Source organism: Cololabis saira, chromosome 15 (assembly GCF_033807715.1).
Source record: "Cololabis saira isolate AMF1-May2022 chromosome 15, fColSai1.1, whole genome shotgun sequence".
Taxonomy (NCBI): Eukaryota; Metazoa; Chordata; class Actinopteri; order Beloniformes; family Belonidae; genus Cololabis; species Cololabis saira.
In genome coordinates, this window is record NC_084601.1 from 42,866,124 (window position 1) to 42,886,825 (window position 20,702).

The 20,702-nt window shown below is 42.0% G+C and overlaps 1 protein-coding gene and 3 non-coding genes across 4 annotated transcripts in view; 2 read left to right on the plus strand and 2 right to left on the minus strand.

Annotated features, from left to right (window-relative positions):
• The window catches only part of LOC133460963 (zinc finger protein 665-like), a 63,079-nt gene that overhangs the window by 25,856 nt on the left and 16,521 nt on the right, over positions 1 to 20,702 (plus strand). The window lies entirely within an intron of this gene.
• trnai-aau (transfer RNA isoleucine (anticodon AAU)) lies at positions 1,665 to 1,738 on the plus strand. The gene has a single exon. It is a non-coding gene; the product is annotated as a tRNA-Ile (tRNA).
• Positions 4,171 to 4,252, minus strand: trnas-uga (transfer RNA serine (anticodon UGA)). Its single transcript has one exon. It is a non-coding gene; the product is annotated as a tRNA-Ser (tRNA).
• Positions 4,610 to 4,681, minus strand: trnaw-cca (transfer RNA tryptophan (anticodon CCA)). Its single transcript has one exon. It is a non-coding gene; the product is annotated as a tRNA-Trp (tRNA).

Sequence of the window (20,702 nt, forward strand, 5' to 3'; positions counted from 1 at the left end):
CATTAAGGCCAGCAAAATCTTTGTGGCGGGACAACAGGACCTGCTGCGTCTGTGCCCAGATCTTTCTATGTGTGTGCCAGACAGCGCTGCGGGGAGGACTCGGGCTTCACCTCCAGGTAGGGCTTGGGAATTGGAATTAAAAGTTCCGTATTGAACCAATACGGACACATATTATGCCAGGCCCGGTTCAACGAGGGTGCATAAGCAAGCATTGCACCCTCAGTTTGTGTTTGCGTGCTCAGTTGAAAAGACGAAAAGAAAACTGACAAATGCGCCCGCGTTAAGCCTGATTTATGGTTCCGCGTTAAATCGACGGCGTAGCCTACGGCGTTGAGTACGCGGCGCATTATATGCCGTAAGCTCTGCGTTGGTGCAACGCGGAACCATAAATCAGCCAGTGTCCGTCACGCATCTGCGTCCAGCAGTTACCTGCAGCAGCAAGACGCTGCTCTCTGATCATGGCTCACAGTTTGAAAACCCCAAATAAAAAATAAATTGGAGAATATTTTATGAAATCAATAAACAATTCCATCATCAAAATTTTAACAAATAAAGGTTCAACATATCTTGCTTTGCATGTAATAAGACTAGGTAATATATTAGTTTCACCTTTTAAGTTGAATTATTGAAATAAATTAACTTTTACACCATATTCTAGTTGAATTATTGAAATAAATTAACTGTTACACCATATTCTAGTTGAATTATTGAAATAAATTAACTTTTACAACAAATTCTAGTTGAATTATTGAAATAAATTAACTTTTACAACAAATTCTAGTTGAATTATTGAAATAAGTTAACTTTTACACCATATTCTTCACCTGTAGCAATATTCTACATCTGGGCTGATGTGGACATACATAGCATAGGCAGCTATTTCAGCTGCTATATGGTTGGCTGTCTGTACAGTCATGCAAGTTCAATGCTATTAAAGAACACGTTTTTTCAAATAAAATAAACACATTTTTATGCAGTTTAGAAGTTTTGGGGCTTTTTTTTGGCTCCTGCGCTGCTGAAATCAGGGCGTCCCTTATTTCTATTTCTGAAAGGTGGCAACCCTAATCCCCACTCGCCAGTGCGCCCCCCCAAAATGATTTTATCACCAGCTGCCACTGCTCTGTACAGTTTTTTTTTTACTGTTAGTGCAAATAATTTAGTTTATATCTCCATTAGGAGCTCTTCTTTGCACTCCGACATATTGTTTGTAGCGTTTTTTTAAAAAACACTGGGAAAAAACAACAAAATGAGGCATGTATCTGCTACCTTAAGCTAGCGCTTCCTCAGTTAGCTTGCTCTCACACGTGTCCGGCGTTACAGTGTTTTTCTCCCGAGTTGTAAAGGTCTTTCGCCGTGAAACAATGTCCATTAATCATATCCAAATTGTTACAGCACTCACTGGGATGACTTGGTGCATAAGACGTGGACTTTATTTCAGCGGAAGACAGGGTAAAACCATACGGTTGCTCTGAGGCATTCAGTACATTTCTCTGCTTTTTTCCCTCAACTCTAAAAACCAACAAAGAACAAGGGCTTCTTCTCTGGTGCTAACCAGCACTATCATGTTAGTGACACAGTTGTTCTGCTGGCGTTATCTAACAGGCGCTAACATACACAACATACACATACCTAGATATATACGAAAAACAACCATGTCCCATGAAGGCCGGTTAGCTCAGAAGGTCAGAGCGTGGTGCTAATAACGCCAGGGTCATGGGTTCGATCCCCATACTGGCCAAACTGGTTACCAGTTAAACTCTGGGTATCTTACAAAGTTTCAGGTTTTAAAGATCGTATGTTTCATTGTTAACTTTATGTGGACCAAGAATTATTCACGTCTGCAGGATCACCTGCCTTGATGAAATGAGGAAATAAAGATTACTTTTAAAAATAAGGAATTTAATAAATTTATAAACCGGGGGGAAGTTTATTTGGAATAGACATTCCATGTACAATTCAAAGTGCTTTACATTAAAACATTTGAAAAATGAGGATAGTAATATGTGTCAGTGATAAAAAATTATCATCCAACAATAAAAAAGGCTACCGTTAGTTTTTAAACTGTAAAAAGTGGGGGGGACAAAAACATGATTTTGAAAAGTGGGGGGGACATGTCCTTCCTGTCCCAAGTGGAAATTGCGCTGGGGCACTCACGGCGTTTAGCGCTGCAACGGCATGCTGCCACTCACTTGCTTTATTTTATACTATTTATATTCTTTTTCTACTTTTACTGTGACCACCAAATAATGTGATTTACCTCATCAATAACATCTCCATCTCAGTCTCCGTGAAATTTAGTGGCACGGTGGCTCGACACGTCTCATTCATTCTGACGCCAAACAGGCCGCAGGAAGCCACTGCGCATGCTTAGCAGGCCCAAACATATGTAAATACTACTTTGCATTGCCCATTTATGGTAAAAAGTGGGCGTGTAGAGGGCGGGATATTAGGCGAATTCACCTGCCAACCTTCCAGCTGGACTGTGATTTATAAAGCGAACATTGCGTGCAAGTGTGCGTGCACACGGTTTTATAAATCCGGATTTTTTTTTGCGCCCGCCATTTTCGGCTTTTGGGTTTACGTGCACTTTTAGTATGAATCCTACACACTCTTTTATAAATGAGGCCCCTGGGCATCACAGCTCCCATCTGCAACTGGCTACTGGACTTTCTGACCAACAGGCTACAACATGTCCGGTTAGAGCACCACTGCTCCTCCACACTCACCATCAACACTGGCGTACCACAAGGCTGCGTGTTGAGTCCATTCCTCTTCTCCCTCTTCACCCACGACTGCAGACCTGTACAAGCTCCAACACCATCATCAAGTTTGCGGACGACACCACCGTGATTGGGCTCATCAGAATCAATGATGAGTCGGCCTACAGGAAGGAGGTGGACCACCTGGCTGCAGGTGCGGGGACAATAACATGAGGCTCAGCACCTCAAAAACCAAAGAACTGATTGTGGACTTCAGGAAGAATGCTGTCACTCATCCATCCATCCATCCACATCAACGGTTTGGCAGTGGAACGTGTGACCAGCTTCAAATTCCTGGGGATCCACATTTCACAGGACCTTCTCCTGGACAACAAACTGCTCCAACCTGGTCAGGAAGGCTCACCAGCGCCTCTTCTTCTTGAGGACTCTGAGGAAACACCAGCTCTCTTCAGACGTGCAGGTGAACTTCTACCACTGCCCCATCGAGAGCATCCTTACCAACTGTATCACAGTCTGGTACGGGAACTGCTCTAGCGCTGACCGGAAGGCCCTGCAGAGGAAAACCGCCCAGCGCATCGCCAAAGCTTCACTTCCTGCCATGAACACTATCCACGGGAAGTGTTGTCTCAGGAGAGAAACCAACATCATCAAGGACTCCTACCACCCAGCACACAGGCTGTTTGCCCTCCTGCCCTCTGGGAGGCGCTACAGGAGTCTCCGTACACTAACCACCAGGTTATTGATCTGCACTATGTACGTATATATATATATATATATATATATATATATATATATATATATATATATATATATATATATATATATATATATATATATATATACACATACATACATACACATATATATATATATATATATATATATATACATATATACATACATACATACATACATACATACATACATACATACATACATACATACATACATACATACATACATACATACATACATACATACATATATATATATATATATATATATATATACATACCTCCCAGTGTGATTTGCGGTATACATTGTTTTGCATCAACCTTTAGTTTTATGTTCAGACCATGTGGTTAATTGTGAAATTGTTGCATTTCGACTCCTGTGTAACTTAATGGGTGATGTGGGGACTGTCGTGCCCTTCATGTGTGGTAGTGAACTTGTTGTTGAAGTCACTTTTCCTCATATGTTGGACTTCACTGCATCCCCAGTGAGTGTCGCCATAAGACAAAACCTCAGAAATGTGCATACGCCAGAATTAATGTGTGCATGAAGGACCACAACTTTTCACATTCAATCACTTTTTGAACATCCAACCGTAAACGTCGAAAGTGGCGCACGTACACTCGGCCCCTGATGGATGAGTTTTAAATCCCAGTTTTGTCTGAGGTTAAGATATCCAAGATTTAACAAACCTTTTTTTCCCCATTCAAATATTAATCGTTGTTGGCAGGATTTGAACCTGCGCGGGGAATCCCCAATGGATTTCAAGTCCATCGCCTTAACCACTCGGCCACAACAACCACTCCTATATGTGGGAATCTGCAGAATCAAACAATTTAGAGACTTTTTAAAACTGGATGATTTTACTTTATCACTTTGACACATATTTTTATCTTCATTTTTTTTAAATGTTGCTATTAAATCAATTTAAATTGTACATGAAATGTGGTATACAAATAAACTTGCCTTGTGTCTCCTGATAAACAAATGAAATTGGTTCTTTTAAAGATTATCTTTTGTTCCTCCTTTCATCAAGTAAGGTGATTATGCAGACTTGAACAATTCCAGGTACATATCAAAGTTTTCTGTTGCAGCTGAAGTTAGTCTGGTTGGTGAACTCGTGAGGATGGATAAATAAAAAAACTGAAAGTTCATTATGACCCTGATGTGAGTTGAACACACAACCTTCTGATCTGGAGTCAGACGCACTACCATTGCGCCACAGAGCCTTTTCTGACACGGTCTGTATAACTGTATAGAGGATCTTTGGCTGAATGAGTCAGCAGCTGAATTCTGGTTACCCCGGCAACAAGAACCTCGACTTAGAACCTTCCGGTTTGGCTGTGAGAAAAACCCAGATTTTGTGACAAGTTCTCAAATAACTCCGATTTGTGAGAAAACCGTAGCTCCTAGCAGAAAAACAAAGACATCGTGAGAGACACAGTACCCGGCAGATTCTGACAATCTTAATTTTATTCAGATATTCCTTAAAATGTCTGAGTAACGGCAGTGCGAAAACAAAGTGAGAATTTTTTGAAGAAAACTTTTGATTACATTACAGTCAATGGAGACCGAGGCAGGAATTTGCGCCGCTTTAAACCCCCCCCCCCCGGCCCCCCCCCCCCCCCCGTTTAAATGTTGTCCATACCCGGCCTGTCAAAGTCAAATTTTATGAATCCCAACATCTATGTCTACATTATGACCAAAAATTATTTGTCTCCTTTTTACGGTTTGGCCGTGACCTCGAGTTACAAATAAAAATTAAGGTCATTTTTTTTACTGTCTCTCCCACTCTAGCAAATGACAGCTCCACTCTGGATTTGACAAAAAGTGATTTCCAGTCCTCGCTTGAGTGATCATATCTTGAAAAGTGTCAGGTTAGGAGAGAGAGAAGTTTTCCTCCGTTTTGAAGTCTGAATGACATTTTGTACGTGCAAGTATGAGAAAGTTAGGTGACTCAGAAAAAAGGTGAATTTTGGCTTTTTTTTTTTAACCTCATCCCATCCACACTATGACATTCTGCGCCATAAACATACATGTGAAAATCTCCCCATTAGTTTGGAAATTTGGAAATGTTCTTGCACTTCGTGCAAAAACTATTTGTGCCATCGCTCTGAAAATTGACAGGACTGTAGTTAAATTCAGGGCCAACAACTTTCTAAAGCGCACGTTTTTGCACGTTGCACAAAAACGTGTGCACCAATCGCTAATAAAAGTCATACCACTCGATTCGGGCTTAAGGCACACGTGTCTAAGTTTTAACTTTTCGTGTTTTCTCTGCGCCAGAGGCACGCCTCCTCCATTGCTATTGCATAGCTATGGAGGAGGCGTGCCTCTTGGGGCAGCCGTGGCAATAATAATTAATAAAGGAGATTATTTATCAAATTGAATTATCAAAATTACTTAATCAAAACAGGGCACCACCTGATGTAATCAGGAAAATGATAACTAAACAGCAAAAATCAGTCTCAATGTAGATTATTCTTCAGAATAATAGTAAAGGAGGAGGGAGTCCGAACACAGGCCATTGCAACCAGTAATTGTGACAAATATGCGTAAAATAAGCACAAACAACTTCTCTCATTCAAATTAGTAGGAGCAGAATGAGGGGAGAAGACAATAAGATAAACAAACACACTCAACTAATGAGCACAGTTGTGACGGGATCACCAGTCCGGCTCACAACGTAAAACTAACTTTTAAAATGTGTTACTAAGTTTCTCTGCCCAGACACAGAACAGCCACTTACGTGAATCTTTGTAAATGAAGAGAAAGTGGTTCGATCCGGCCGGTCAGTGTTTCTTGATGAAACAAAGAGTAGTTACGCTCAGCAGGGGATCCTGATAAAGAGCGTCTCTCTCTCTCTCCTGGTCCAGATGAGGACCAGTGTGGATGAGGGGAATACATGGGCACAGCAGCTGGGCCTCCTTCAGCTCCAGGTCGGTCCAAAGGCGTTCACGTCGAGGCCTGCAGGGTCCCTGGTTGGCTCCTCTTTGGGCTCAGAAAACTTGCGGCTACTCGCTGCGAAACGGACAGAGCAGAGGAGAAGAGAGCTTTTCCTTTTATAGCTGGCCCAGGAAGTCAAGGCCCCCCCTCTGGCTTGGGGTCTGTGTCCAATCAGGGGCCGTTCCTTATCCCTGCAGGGCCTTAGATGCAAATCCTGGTTTAGCTTTGCGTCCATGGGGTTTCCTTTGTTCCAAACCATGGGTCAGGTATCATAAACTCGAGGCTGGTCTCAGCCTGAGGCCCCAGAACTGGGCCTTAAAGCTGACCCAAGGCCTCAACTGTTCATATAATCACACAATCCATAGTTCATATCGGACTGTGGCCCAACAAATATTTCTCATATCTTTTCTAATCATTTGTATTGTGCTGGCCGATCGGGACGGCTGACTTCCTCATTCTGCGCTGGGTGAGGGGATGGTGGACTGGACTTGTGGGTGTATATGTACGTGGAAATGTGTGCATCTGTCTATTATATATGTACATATTTATGCTTTAATGCATCTAGAAAAATTTGTGTGAGAATGCCCGTAATGAATAAGATTGTACACGGTAAATAATGTATGCTTTTATGTATAGATGAATACAGGGTAAATAGTGTTTATATAGAGGGACATGTAACTGCAAATGGCAATAATCACTCAGGTATCTGCAAATTTATACTCATGTATACCACAATATGTTTACACTGTGTAAAATTGTTAATATGAATTTGTGTAACTTCTCAATACATCAAGATTTTTGACATCTAATAACAAGGGTCTATGTGAAACATGGTATTGAGTCCAAGGGATAAGAGAAGTTTTTTTACTTCTTCTTACTTCTTTTTCAACATGTCAAAACTGCTGCTGCTTCAAAAATAAAAAATCTCTTGCATTCATTGTTCAAGTATGTTCAAGCATGTCTGTTACTTACACTACCATCATGTTCAAAATAAAGACTTTTGAATTGAATTCTACTTCATTTCCTAAATCTGGTTATAACTGAACAGCTCTTACAGTTGTAAGAATCTGCTGCTTTTTAAAAAAAATATTCAAAATGTTTCCCACAATCGAACCACCAGAATTATTTCTTTCAAACTAAATTAACTAAACTAAATTGGTGCCTTTTAACTGAACTCTCAAAATAAATGATATCAGCACTGATCACAAATGTACACTTTTTATCCAGTGTGAATACGTTGATGTCTCGTCAAATTACCTCGCTGTGCAAAAGCAATTCCACACTGATCACACCTGTAAGGCTTGTCTCCAGTGTGAATACGTTGGTGACTCGTCAAATGACCTTGCTGGGCAAAAGCAATTCTACACTGATCACACCTGTAAGGCTTGTCTCCAGTGTGAATACGTTGATGTCTCGTTAGGACACCTTGCTCTGCAAAAGCCGCTCCACACTGATCACACCAGTAAGGCTTGAATCCAGTGTGAATACGTTGGTGACTCGTCAAATCACCTTTCCGGGCAAAAGCCACTCCGCACTGATCACATCTGTAAGGCTTGTCTCCAGTGTGAATACGTTGATGTCTCGTTAGAACACCTTGCTGGGCAAAAGCGACTCCACACTGATTACATCTGTAAGGCTTGTCTCCAGTGTGAATACGTTGGTGACTCGTTAGAGCACCTGGCCAGGCAAAAGCCGCCCCACACTGATCACACCTGTAAGGCTTGTCTCCAGTGTGAATACGTTGGTGAGTCGTTAGGTTTCTTTGCTGGGCAAAAGCCGCACCACACTGATCACATCTGTAAGGCTTGTTTCCAGTGTGAATACGTTGGTGACTCGTTAGATCACCTTGCCGGGTAAAAGCCGATCCACACTGATCACACCTGTAAGGCTTGTCTCCAGTGTGAATATGTCGGTGTCTCGTTAGGTTACTTTTATGGGTAAAAGCCGCACCACACTGATCACATCTGTATGGTTTATCACCAGTGTGAGTTTTCTTATGGATCTTCAGGTTTGATGAAGTGGTGAAGACTTTCTCGCAATCATCACAGCAGTATCTTTTGGGTCTTCCTTTATGATTCTGTAAAAGAGAAGATGACTTACATTATCTTGGATGCATTATCAAAAGCCTTTTCAGTTACAAAAACATTTTTATCTGTGAGCTGAGCTGGATTTGCGTGCGACTTTTGAGACTCCCCTGACGTGACTCGATTCACAAATGCATTTTTTTTTTTTTTACACGGAAGGATCTGCAATCAATCAGATATCTTCCTTTGTTTCAGCCAGTCATAAGAGCGCACCCTACGTGGGGGACGATTTACTCGTAAACCAATCAGATTAAAGGGCGGATACACCTGCTGTTTGAGCTGCGTTGTGCCGTTGGCTTACAAAAGTAATTCAATATTTCGAGTTGGTGGAGTGAAGCTTGAGTTATGGTTCTGAGTCAAAACGACCCTGTGCCTACGGCGTGTGGTACGCGTCGATGCAGACCACACGCAGTCACTGACGTCACCTCCCGAAAATTGTAACTACACGTCGAGGCGACACAGGCCACACGCAGACGGAGAGGGCTGTGATTGGTTCGCTTGGAAGAAACGCATTTCCGGTTTCCGGTTTGAAGCAGTCGTGAACTTTCAGCGCTCTTTTCTTCTTGTATATGGGATTTTTTTTGTTTTGGTTTTTTGCACAATAGTTGTCCTTATCTCTTTGATTCACTGTGACCGGAAAAAGTCGGATAAACCATTCAGGAAAAGATTGCAAACTACCGGTCACGGGGGGTACTGAACCGCGACGAAATGGAGTGACGCCGAAGTCGGAAGGGTTCATGACGGCATCACGGTGACGGCGTGTGCTCTGCGTTGGTTTGACGCAGAACCAGAATTCAGGCTTTAAAGATAAATAAACAAGACAACACAGGATGGAGAGGAGATCACTGCTCTGCTTTTCTTGTGATCTTGGTAAAGAAAACAGCGCGATCGGAGATGGTTTATCGGGCCGTTCAACCAGAGCCGCCGGGAGGCTGGAGAGCTCCAAGTCCTGCCGATGCAGCAAATGATGATGAGAAACAGCGGAGATATTTATGTATGTATCACCACCCACACTAGGTAATGAAGCCTATAATCGTGGACCAGAGAGAATGCAGTTCTGCCAAATAATGTTTAGTGGAGCCAGACATTATCTCATTACTGATATGATTTAACAGAAGATTCCTTAATTGATGGTTTTCTTTGCGATACATAAAGCAGTGAGAACCAAGTGAGCCAGGTTAGATTCCATGTGGATGTCTCCCAGGTGACCTTGTATGCATAGTGTGGGGCACACTGTAATTGAGCCATGTGGATAAATCCTCACATCTCCATCCAGAACTTCTGTACCCGTGCACAAAACCATGAAGCATGTATATGATTATCAGGGCTGTTCTCTGTGCACTGTGACCAGATATTAGAGGTTGCAAAACCCATCTGGAACATCCTTTGTCCTGTATAATGTATTCTGTAAAGAACTTTGTACTGTATAAGTTGCAAGTTTGGATTCTTCGTCATAATGAAATTATTTAAACATATTTGTGACTAAGAGATTTGGTTATTGTTAAGAGAGAGGTCAGCCGCCCTTTTGGAAATCGGAAGAGAGACTATCTATTTTGGACATTAACCTGTAGTGTTTCGATAGTAATTTTGGGGTGTTTAGATTAAGTAACTATTTTCTTAGCGGGAAGTTGCAGATCCAGTTGGTTGAGTTTATTTTTTTATTATTATGGACTTAAGTTGTTGGTATTCTAAAAATGTGTTACTGCTAATTCCATATTGAACAGTGAGTGTGTTAAATGGTACAAAATGTCCACTTATGATTATATATACGTTGTAGATACTTTATTCCTTGGTCTCTTCATTGAGTAAAGTTTACCATCTTTACATTTTCTTGATTGTTCCAGATGGGTGTGCGATCACATGGAAAAATTGAGACTTTGGCTATTTTAAGGAAGTCCCACATGGCTGTCAGAGTTGAGCTAATATTAATGATTTTAAAGCATTTATGATGTCTAATATTTTGACTGATAAATGGTAGATCTGCGATTTCCAAATCATTGCAAAATACTTGTTCTGAATCCAGCCATTGACTATCTAGTAAGTGGTTTTTGCACCATTTTAAGATATAGTGTAACTTATTAACTAAGAAATAATACTGGAAGTTGGGTAAGTCTAAGCCTTCACAGTCTTTGGATTTTTGTAATGTCTTTAAGCTAATACGTGGTGTTTTATTTTTCCACAGGAATTTTGACACGACAACTCTGACAGTCTAGGGGAGATGTTTATGCCTAGATATCTAATGTTTCCTGATTGTAATTTAGTAGTTGCTGTATTCTGGAAATTGCAGTTGATGCACAAAACTGTGGATTTGGACCAGCTGATAGAGTAGTCAGACAGAGATGAAAATCCATCTATAAGTGCAATTGTCTATGATAGTGAGGTTTGTGAGTTCTGGAGGAAGATTAGTACATCATCAGCATAAAGACTTATTTTGTGATATAATGTTTTACATTTGGGCAGCACGGTGGCTTAGTGGTTAGCACTGTTGCCTCACAGCAAGAAGGTCCCGGGTTCGACTCCCAGGCCCAGCAGGGTCTTTCTGTGTGGAGTTTGCATGTTCTCTCCGGGTACTCCGGTTTCCTCACACAGTCCAAAAACATGCATGCTAGGTAAATTGATCATTCTAAATTGCCCAGAGGTGTGAGTGTGAGTGTGCATGGTTGTTTGTATATATGTGGCCCTGCGATGGACTGGCGACCTGTCCAGGGTGTAACCCCCTGCCTCTCGCCTGGGATAGGCTCCAGCAGACCCCCGTGACCCTACAAAGGATAAAGCGGGTATAGAAAATGGATGGATCGATGTTTTACATTGTATTTACCTTTACCTTTAATATTTAGGTTTTTCCTAATAGCAGCTGCTAAGTGCTCAATACCTGTATATGTAAATAGTGAGGGAGAAAGAGGACAACCCTGTCTGGTACCTCTTTGCAAGTTAAAGCTTGTTCAAATTTGTCCTTACACATGCCTTGAGAGAGATATATAATATCTTTATCCAGAAGAAAGATAAAAGATCCAAATGCCAAATCCAAATTTGTGTAAAGTTGCCAATAGAAATTTCCAACGATTACCCAATGGAATGCTCTTTTTGCCTCTAGAGATATAATTGTAGATTCCTGTTTATTGATATTCGAATGATCTATAATATTGAGTAGTTTACGAGTACTAGTAGAAGAGTGTCTACCCTTAATAAAACCTGTTTGATCCGGGTGTATAATAGAAGGTGTAATTATTTTCAGACGTTTGGAAAGAGCTTTGCTGATTATTTTGAGATCTACATTTATAAAGAGATATTGGGCATTAGCTCGTTGAGAGCATAGGATCCTTATCTGGTTTCATCCATCCATCCATTTTTCGCCGCTTATCCAGAACCGGGTCGCGGGAGCAGCAGTCTCAACAGAGATGCCCAGACTTCCTTCACCCCAGACACTTCCTCCAGCTCTTCCGAGGGGAGTCCGAGGCGTTCCCAGGCCAGCCGAGAGACAAAGTCTCTCCAGCGTGTCCTGGGTCTTCCCCGGGGTCTCCTCCCGGTGGGACATGCCTGGAACACCTCCCTAGGGAGGAGGGACATGCCTGGAACACCTCCCTAGGGAGGCGTCGAGGAGGATCCGGTACAGATGCCCAAGCCACCTCAGCTGACTCCTCTCAATGTGAAGGAGCAGCAGCTCGACTCCGAGCTCCTCCCGGGTGACCGAACTCCTCACCCTATCTCTAAGGGAGCGTCCAGCCGCCCTGCGGAGGAAACTCCTCTCTAATGCCACTTTTCCATTAGTCTCGCCTCAGCCCGGCTCGGCGCGGCTCGACGCGGCTCAACCCAAGGCAAAAGTTTGTAATTCTGATATGTGCCTTGTTTGTTTGCATCTATGTTTCAATAAAAAAAAAACATTCTGTTGTCAAACTAAGTTGAGGATTAAAGTGAAGATTGTGTATGAATTAGCAGGAAACATCAAGAGAATATGTTTTCAGATAGAAAGTTTGGGCAAGTTAACCTGCATGGGGACCTTTCTCCAGCAGAGAGCAGCAGAATCTGGGCAAAGGAAACGGCCCCAGCGACCTCCGTCGTTACTTGTGTCCAGCTGGTATCAGACCGGGAACAGCGCCACTCGCGGCCACAGCCAGAACTGCAGGTCGCGTACGCGTTCACTGTCTTTTTGAGAACGTGCACGTCCACGCGCCAAATGAACGCAGGATACGCGTGACGACAACGATGCGTACGCGTTCTGAACTGCAAGTAGAACTGAGCCCTAACTGATGACGGTTGGATTCTTCCTGATGTTGGTCCTCAAAGGCCTTCAAGAAAGCAGCTCAGCGTGAAGTCAAGACACTAAACTGTGGTGTTTGTTTCAAGATAACGGAGCCTGGAAGCAGGTTTACCTTCCTCTTCCTCAGCTTGGAGTCGTTGAGCTCCTCCTTGACGGTAATCTCCTGCTTGGGCGGCAGAAGTTCCAGCTCCCTCTCCTTGGCTTCTCTCAGCAGCTGCTCGTTGGTGATCTGCACCTCGGCAGGAGCTTCGTTCTTCACCTGAAACACCACAAACACCCTGAAATATCTCTGCAGGAGCTTTGTTCTTCACCTGAAACACCACAAACACCCTGAAATATCTCTGCAGGAGCTTTGTTCTTCACCTGAAACACCACAAACACCCTGAAATCTTTCTCCACCCACTTTTATGCTCCCTGTGTCTTTTCAGAATCCAAAGAATTGAAAGGACAATCAGGATCTTGTGTTTCATGCCGTCATCCTGAGTCAAAAAAAGCAGTAGTGTCAAGTAATCTAGCAAAACCAAAGCTGGAGTTATGATGGGAGACATTCCTTGGTTTGAGGATTTGAAACACTTAGCGCCGCTCCTTTTAAGAGTTCCACCTCCGACCAAACGGGACAGCTAATCACAACAATGTTCATGCTGCTGCTGTAAGACAACGGAAACCTCCAACCTCAGTATGTGTTATATGTCCTTGAATAATGTTTGATGGGTGATGTTTGATAATATCCTTGAATAATGTTTGAGGTTTTTTATCCGCGCTGTATTTATTTGTGCCAAGGGATAGGCCTGGGACGATAACAAATTTTACTGGAAGATATATTGTCCCACAAATTATTGACGATAAACGATATTATTGTCGACATTGTCTAGACCAAAATAAGCACTTGTGTAATGTTAATATATCATAATAATGCAAGTACACCCTTTCAAATGTAATAATTAAACCTTTATTTGACATTGGAGAACTTTTAAATATGCAAAACAAATAAAACAAGCAAACGGGGGGTTCGAGCCTTCGTGCCCCCAAGTGCAGACCGTCGGGACGCCCGGTCGCGACGTGCGGGACCCGCCCGGGGACCTCCGCACCCCTCGCAGAAACCGCCCTCCCCCCAAACAGCAGCTCTCACCCACGGGGGTGAGAGGTACAGGGAGTGCCGTCTCCGTCGAGCCCCCCGCTTGCACGGTGGGCGCGGCTGCCGGTGGACTCAGGTCTCCGCGCTGACCGCGCACCACTGCGCCTGCGAAGGCCGGCGGAGGCGGACACACGCTCCCACCCACTGGGGGATCTTGGCGGCGGACGCGTGGGGTGACGGAGCTCCGGGTCCCCTCGCCGCGCCGCGGGCTGGAGGGAGAGAGACGGCCGGCCCCCGGGCCGCCACCGCCCCTCTCCTCTCCACCCGCGCTCTCCTTTTTTTTCGCCTACGACCTCAGATCAGACGAGAGAACCCGCTGATTTTAAGCATATTACTAAGCGGAGGAAAATAAACTAACAAGGATTCCCTCAGTTCAGCCCGTGGCTCCGCCTCCCCCCACAGGTACAAAGAGTCTGAATGATTGACAAGATGGTTCACTCCGTTCATTTTTTTCCGCTAAGGAACCAACGCGCCCAGGTGCTAAGACCGATGCACAGAGTGAGCCCTCTTGTCATCCAGTGTGTTTGGAGGCCGGAGACGAAGAAAACAAATATGCGTGCATATGGCCATTAACTAAACTAAACTCTGCCAGAAGTCTGGATTAGGGTCGCCACCCGTCCCGTAAAATACGGAATCGTCCTTTATTTGAGAGAAAAAATGTTGCGTCCCGTATTGAACTAATACGGGAGGCGATTTGTCCCGTATTTTCATTAACTTTTCGTGATGCACCGATTGTTCGGTAACCGAAATTGTTCGGCCGAAAATGGCAAAAAAACACCTTCGGTGTTCGGCGGAATAAGTGGGAAAAAAACCGAACAATAAATAACGGCGTTGTAATATAAATAGACTGGCCGCGCCGTAACTGTTGCGCACCACATAAATCGTTGGCCAACCAAAAACTAACCACATAACGCTCCCGTAATGGTTGCGCACCACATAAATAGTTGGCCAACCAAAAACTAACCACATAAGAATTTAACTAACATTCACCAGCAGGTGGAACCAAAACAACATAAATCAATCTATTACAGGTGCGTTTAGATGACGAAATCAAACGTGGAAGAGCGTGGAGTGAAGTGGTGCAAACATGTCAGCAGTGTGGAAGTATTTTAGAGTGGCACAGAATAATACAAGAATGGCTGTTTGCAATGAATGTTCTGCTCAAATATCTAGAGGGGGCACATCTGCAAAGTCTTTCAGCTACAAGTTTGATTTATCATTTGAAATGATAAAAAACCCTGAGCGCTTTAATGCATTTTTATTGTTTTATGGCCTACGTTACAATGTTCAGTCAGTTAAAGGAGCTGTATGTAAGAGCAATAATAAAACGAATCATAAAATGACCCCGATATGTCAACAGACATTTAAAAATCATGTTAATTTCAAATACTTATGTCACTGACAACAGCACTCAAGCCAGGATATTCCAGTTTAAAAAGAGGAGTTGCAGCCCTCAACTGATGTTTATGCTCAGCCTTGAGCGGCAGCCGACGCATGTCCATGCGCACCATTCTTTGATTCCACCCCTTCTAAGGTGGTTTTGGCATTTAAAAGTTCAAAAGTCTCATCCTTTATCAGCTGGGGTTGCTTAATGTTGTCACTGCATATACAGGCTGGGGGTGGACCTGTCAGTGGGGCCAATGGGCTACAGCAGCAGTGATGAGCAAAGGGAGAAATTAAAATGGGGTAATGGAAACAAACACTAAAGGGGTCAGAATAATATCACCATTATTTAGAGTTGTAAGCAAATTCTTGGATTCTTCATTTCATTACAATCCTTTTGAAAATAATTTTGTACTTTGTACTTTGTACTTTTTACTTTTGTACTTAAGTACATTTTACACCATGTGTAGCAGCTAAAAATAACATTCTTGATTTGCTTAATTGTAATGGTACTTTAAGTTTAAGTTATGGGTAAGTTGAAATTATACTTGTGTTACGTCATCACGTTGGGGCTTATAGGTGTGGCTTTGATTTGTTGGTTGGTTGGTTTGATTGTGTGGTGGCGGGTGGAAGACAAAGCGTTCATATTGTAGGCTGATATATTTTTTGTTGACCGTCACCGTTTTTGCTTTGCTTCAGCCACGTAAATATTCATTGTTTGTTATTTTATTTTTGCACTATAATAATCGATTGCTGCCAAGTGATATTTCTGTTACAATAAACCTGGATCAGTTTAAGCACCAATTCAACGGACTTTTATTTTTACCTTTTTTGAGTGACGCGTCAGCAAGCGGCCTCAGCGGCCTTTTTTGTTCCTACATTTAGTCAACAAAAAATATCCGCATCTATGAACACTTTGGATCTTGGAGTTTTGACACAGCAGCAGCTCCTCACGGCTCCGCTCACGTGTCAATCATCTGTTCTCTGACAATCAGCTGCGAGGAGTAGCCGACCGCTGACAACAATGCCGACTGCTGCGTAAAAGGAAAAGGAGAAAGTCTTGGAAACCGGCGGCGCATCACAGCCATGAGAAGCGGTATGTTTATTCCTTCCGTATATGTTTGCTGAAAGTTTGGACGCAGTGTGGAAAACGGACCTTATGCTGTAAAAACTATGTTCGGGTGGACAGTAAATGGACCACTAGGAAAAAGGACTGATGATGCTCAGGACCAATCAATAGTCAGCATGAACAGGATATCAGTTGTGAAACTGGATGGACTGCGGGAGCAACAGCTCAGGAATGACTTTCCCGAGTGTGTCCGAGAAGATAAAGAAGAAGAGACTCACAAAGTCTCAGACGCACAACAGTGGAGAAATGTCAACACTGCTACCAATCCAGCAGACATGGCTTCCAGAGGTTTAAGAGTCGCAACTTTTCTTAAAAAAGAAACATGGCTGAATGGACCTCAATTTCTTCTTCAGCCTCAGGAGGATTGGCCTCAAAATCCTGATGGATTGAAAAAAATCTCACCTCAAGACACTGAAGTCAGGAGCATTACTGCAAATGCCACTCGGGTAACAAATGACACAGTGGATCCAGTAACGCACTTCATCCACCATTTCTCATCATGGACTCATCTGAAAACAGCTGTGGCATGGGTGCTCAGACTAAAAGGACTTCTTCTGCATCTCAGCAGAAAGAGGAAACAAAACACTGGTGCTCATGCTCAACTTCACTCTGATAACATCCATCAGAGAAACCTTCAAAAAAGGAACACAAGAAATCTCAAGACTCAGGAAAACCCTCGTCTCACCATGGAGGAACTGGCGGCTGCTGAAATGGAGATAATCTGCTTTTGTCAGAGAAAAGGATTTGCAGATGAAATCTCGTGTGTCAGGAAAGGAATGAACATCAAGCGGACCAGCCACATTCTCAAACTCAACCCCATCCTGGAAAACAATGTGTTGAGAGTTGGAGGACAACTTTGCAGTGCAGCAATGCCAGAGGAGTGTGAAACGGAGCATGAAAACGAAGAAAAGTCTACAGATGAGGACACTAACAAACCAGAAGAAGAGGATGAGAATAACGACGACAGTCCAAAGCAAATTATGAAAAAGAAAGTACCTGCTACAAAGACACAAATTGGTAAAGCAAGCAAAGAAAAGAAAGCACCAGAAGGGGAAAGCAATGAGAGTGATGAAGACAAGTCAGTAAAGAATGACAACACGGATAACAGTGACACATCTGACAGTGAAAAAGGAAACAAAGCCTCAGAAGAAAAGAGAAATAATGATTCGAACTCGGATTCATCTTCTTTGGAGGAAAAGAAAGACAGCAAAAAGAAAAATAGGAGGAAAACAGGAAAAAGAGATGCTGGTGCCAGAGAGCAGAAGGGTGATCCCAAATCAGTTGTTAGACTCAAACGCTACATTGCCCTGTGTGGGGGGAAAAGAAACTATAAGAAGCTGCTCGGAGACTGCCGTTCCATTAAAGCTGAAGTCGCTATTCTAAAGAAGGAGCTTGAAGATCTTGGTGTCAAAGGCCTGCCATCTATTGAGAAATGTAAAAAAATCAAAACGAAGAGAGAAGAAGCTCAGGAATTGGCTGAGCTTGATGTTGGAAACATCATCACCACACAAGGTCGACCTAAGCGTGGAGCAGCCGCAGGAGACATCGTGGTCATAATGGATGAATCAGCACCTCGAAACACCTGGTTGACTGGAAACATTGCAGAGACCATCTTGGACAAAAAGGGACTCGTACGCCATGTTCGGATAAAGACCAAGACTGGATTCCTGAACAGGCCGATCACCAAGATTAGTCTTTTGCTGGAGGCAGAAGAACTTTGAAAAGCCCAGATGGACATGGTGTTTATTTTGATTTTTTTGATTTTTGCCCCTGCATACACTACACCACAGTACATACACTATGGACTCTTTACTGATTTAGAGTGAAGATGAAGATTCCTCTTATTCACTGACTGGGTGCAAAGAAGAAAGAAGATCTCCATTATAGATTGTTTAATATTGAAATGTACTTATGTGTGTGTCTGTTGTTGTATGCTTTACTTATTGTTATTGTTAGTTTGGTAATTATTATTGTTTGAGGCATAATAATTAGGGGCCGGTATTGTAGCAGCTAAAAATAACATTCTTGATTTGCTTAATTATAATGGTACTTTAAGTTTAAGTTATGGGTAAGTTGAAATTATACTTGTGTTACGTCATCACGTTGGAGCTTATAGGTGTGGCTTTAATTGGTTGGTTGGTTGGTTTTGATTGTGTGTGGTGGCGGGTGGAAGACAAAGCGTTCATATTGTAGGCTGATATATTTTTTGTTGACCGTCACCGTTTTTGCTTTGCTTCAGCCACGTAAATATTCATTGTTTGTTATTTTATTTTTGCACTATAATAATCGATTGCTGCCAAGTGATATTTCTGTTACAATAAACCTGGATCAGTTTAAGCACCAATTCAACGGACTTTTATTTTTACCTTTTTTGAGTGACGCGTCAGCAAGCGGCCTCAGCGGCCTTTTTTGTTCCTACACCATGTACTTTTGGTACTTTATTATATTTAAGTTGAGGTACTTTTATACTTTTACTTAATTAATGTTCTTAATGGGTACTTTTTACTTTTACTTAAGTAATTTTCAAGCAGAAAATTTGTACTTTTACTTAAGTACAATATTTTTGTACTTTTTCCACCTCTGCGGGGAGGACTCGGGCTTCACCTCCAGGTCGGGGTTGGGAATTAAAAGTTGCGTTCCGTATTGAACCAATACGGACATTTATTATGCTCTTATTTATTGATGTCATAATATACAGATGAAGGTCGGAACATTTGAATATATTGCAAAACGTCATTCGTAGTAAATTTAACTAAAAGGTGAAACAAATATATTATTTCCCACTACATTCAAAGTGAAATATTTCAAGCCTTTATTTGTTATCATTTTGGTAATTATGGTTCACAGTTTATGAAAACCCGAAATAAAAAATAAATGAGAATATTTTATGAAATCAATAGACAATTCCATCATCAAAATTATAACAAATAAAGGTTTAACATATCTTGCTTTGCTAATAAGACTAGGTAATATATTAGTTTCACCTTTTAAGTAGAATTATTGAAATAAATTAACTTTAACACGATATTCTAGTTGAATTATTGAAATAAATTAACTTTTACACCATATTCTAGTTGAATTATTGAAATAAATTAACTTTTACACCATATTCTAGTTGAATTATTGAAATAAATTAACTTTTACACCATATTCTAGTTGAATTATTGAAATAAATTAACTTTTACACCATATTCTAGTTGAATTATTGAAATAAATTAACTTTTACACCATATTCTTCACCTGTATATTCTACATCTGGGCTGATGTGGACATACATACATACATACATACATACATACATACATACATACATACATACATACATACATACATACATACATACATACATACATACATACATACATACATACATACATACATACATACATACATACATACATACATACATACATAGGAGGATATTTCAGTTACTATATGGTTTTTCTGTCTCTACAGTCATGAAAGTTCAACGCTATTAAAGCACTTTAAACTTTAAATCAAAACATTTAGTTTTTTCGTATAAAATAAACACATTTTTATGCGGCCTCACCTCTTCTTCTTCTCCGGAGTCCTGGACCTGGTCCTGGTCCTGGTCCTGGTCTTTCTCCTTCTCCATTCTTCCAAAATGTTCCAGTCTTCAATGTAACGGGAGTTTCTCTGGTCTGAACCAGAGCAGTGGATAAAACAGAGGCGACGCTTCCATAGGACTCCGTTGGAAATCATGGCGGCAGCACTTCCGGGTTATGGAGCCTTTATTTAAAAAACTTTATTAGCAAATGTTGCTCTACAAACCATAGACATATAAACGTGGACGCCCCGTGGAGCTGCTGCGATACATAGATATAAATATAGAAAGATATAGATATAAAGACCACCATGTATCGTTAAAAGCTGCTGTTTGACCCGCTCAGGTTTGATATTCCGGGGCTCGAACCCCCGACACACCGAGGATCATGGCGTCCACCGCGGCAGGGAAGCAGCGGATCCCCGAGGTGGCGAAGGTACGAAACCCGGAGCTTAGGGAAGCTAAGCTAAGCTAAGCTAAGCTAAGCTAAGCAGGGTTTGGACAGGGCACGGGTTTTAGTCATGAAGTCTTAGCGTTTTAAACTGTTTCTGTGTCAAACTGGGGCTGGTGTCGGGCTCACATTCATATGAATTAGTGGAATCAGTTCTTATTGATGGATTAATTCAGTTTAATTAGTTTAATCCACACTAGGGTTTCCACCTTTCACAAATAGAAATAAGGGACGCCCTGATTTCAGCAGCGCAGGAGCAAAAAAAAAAGCCCCAAAACTTCTAAACTGCATAAAAATGT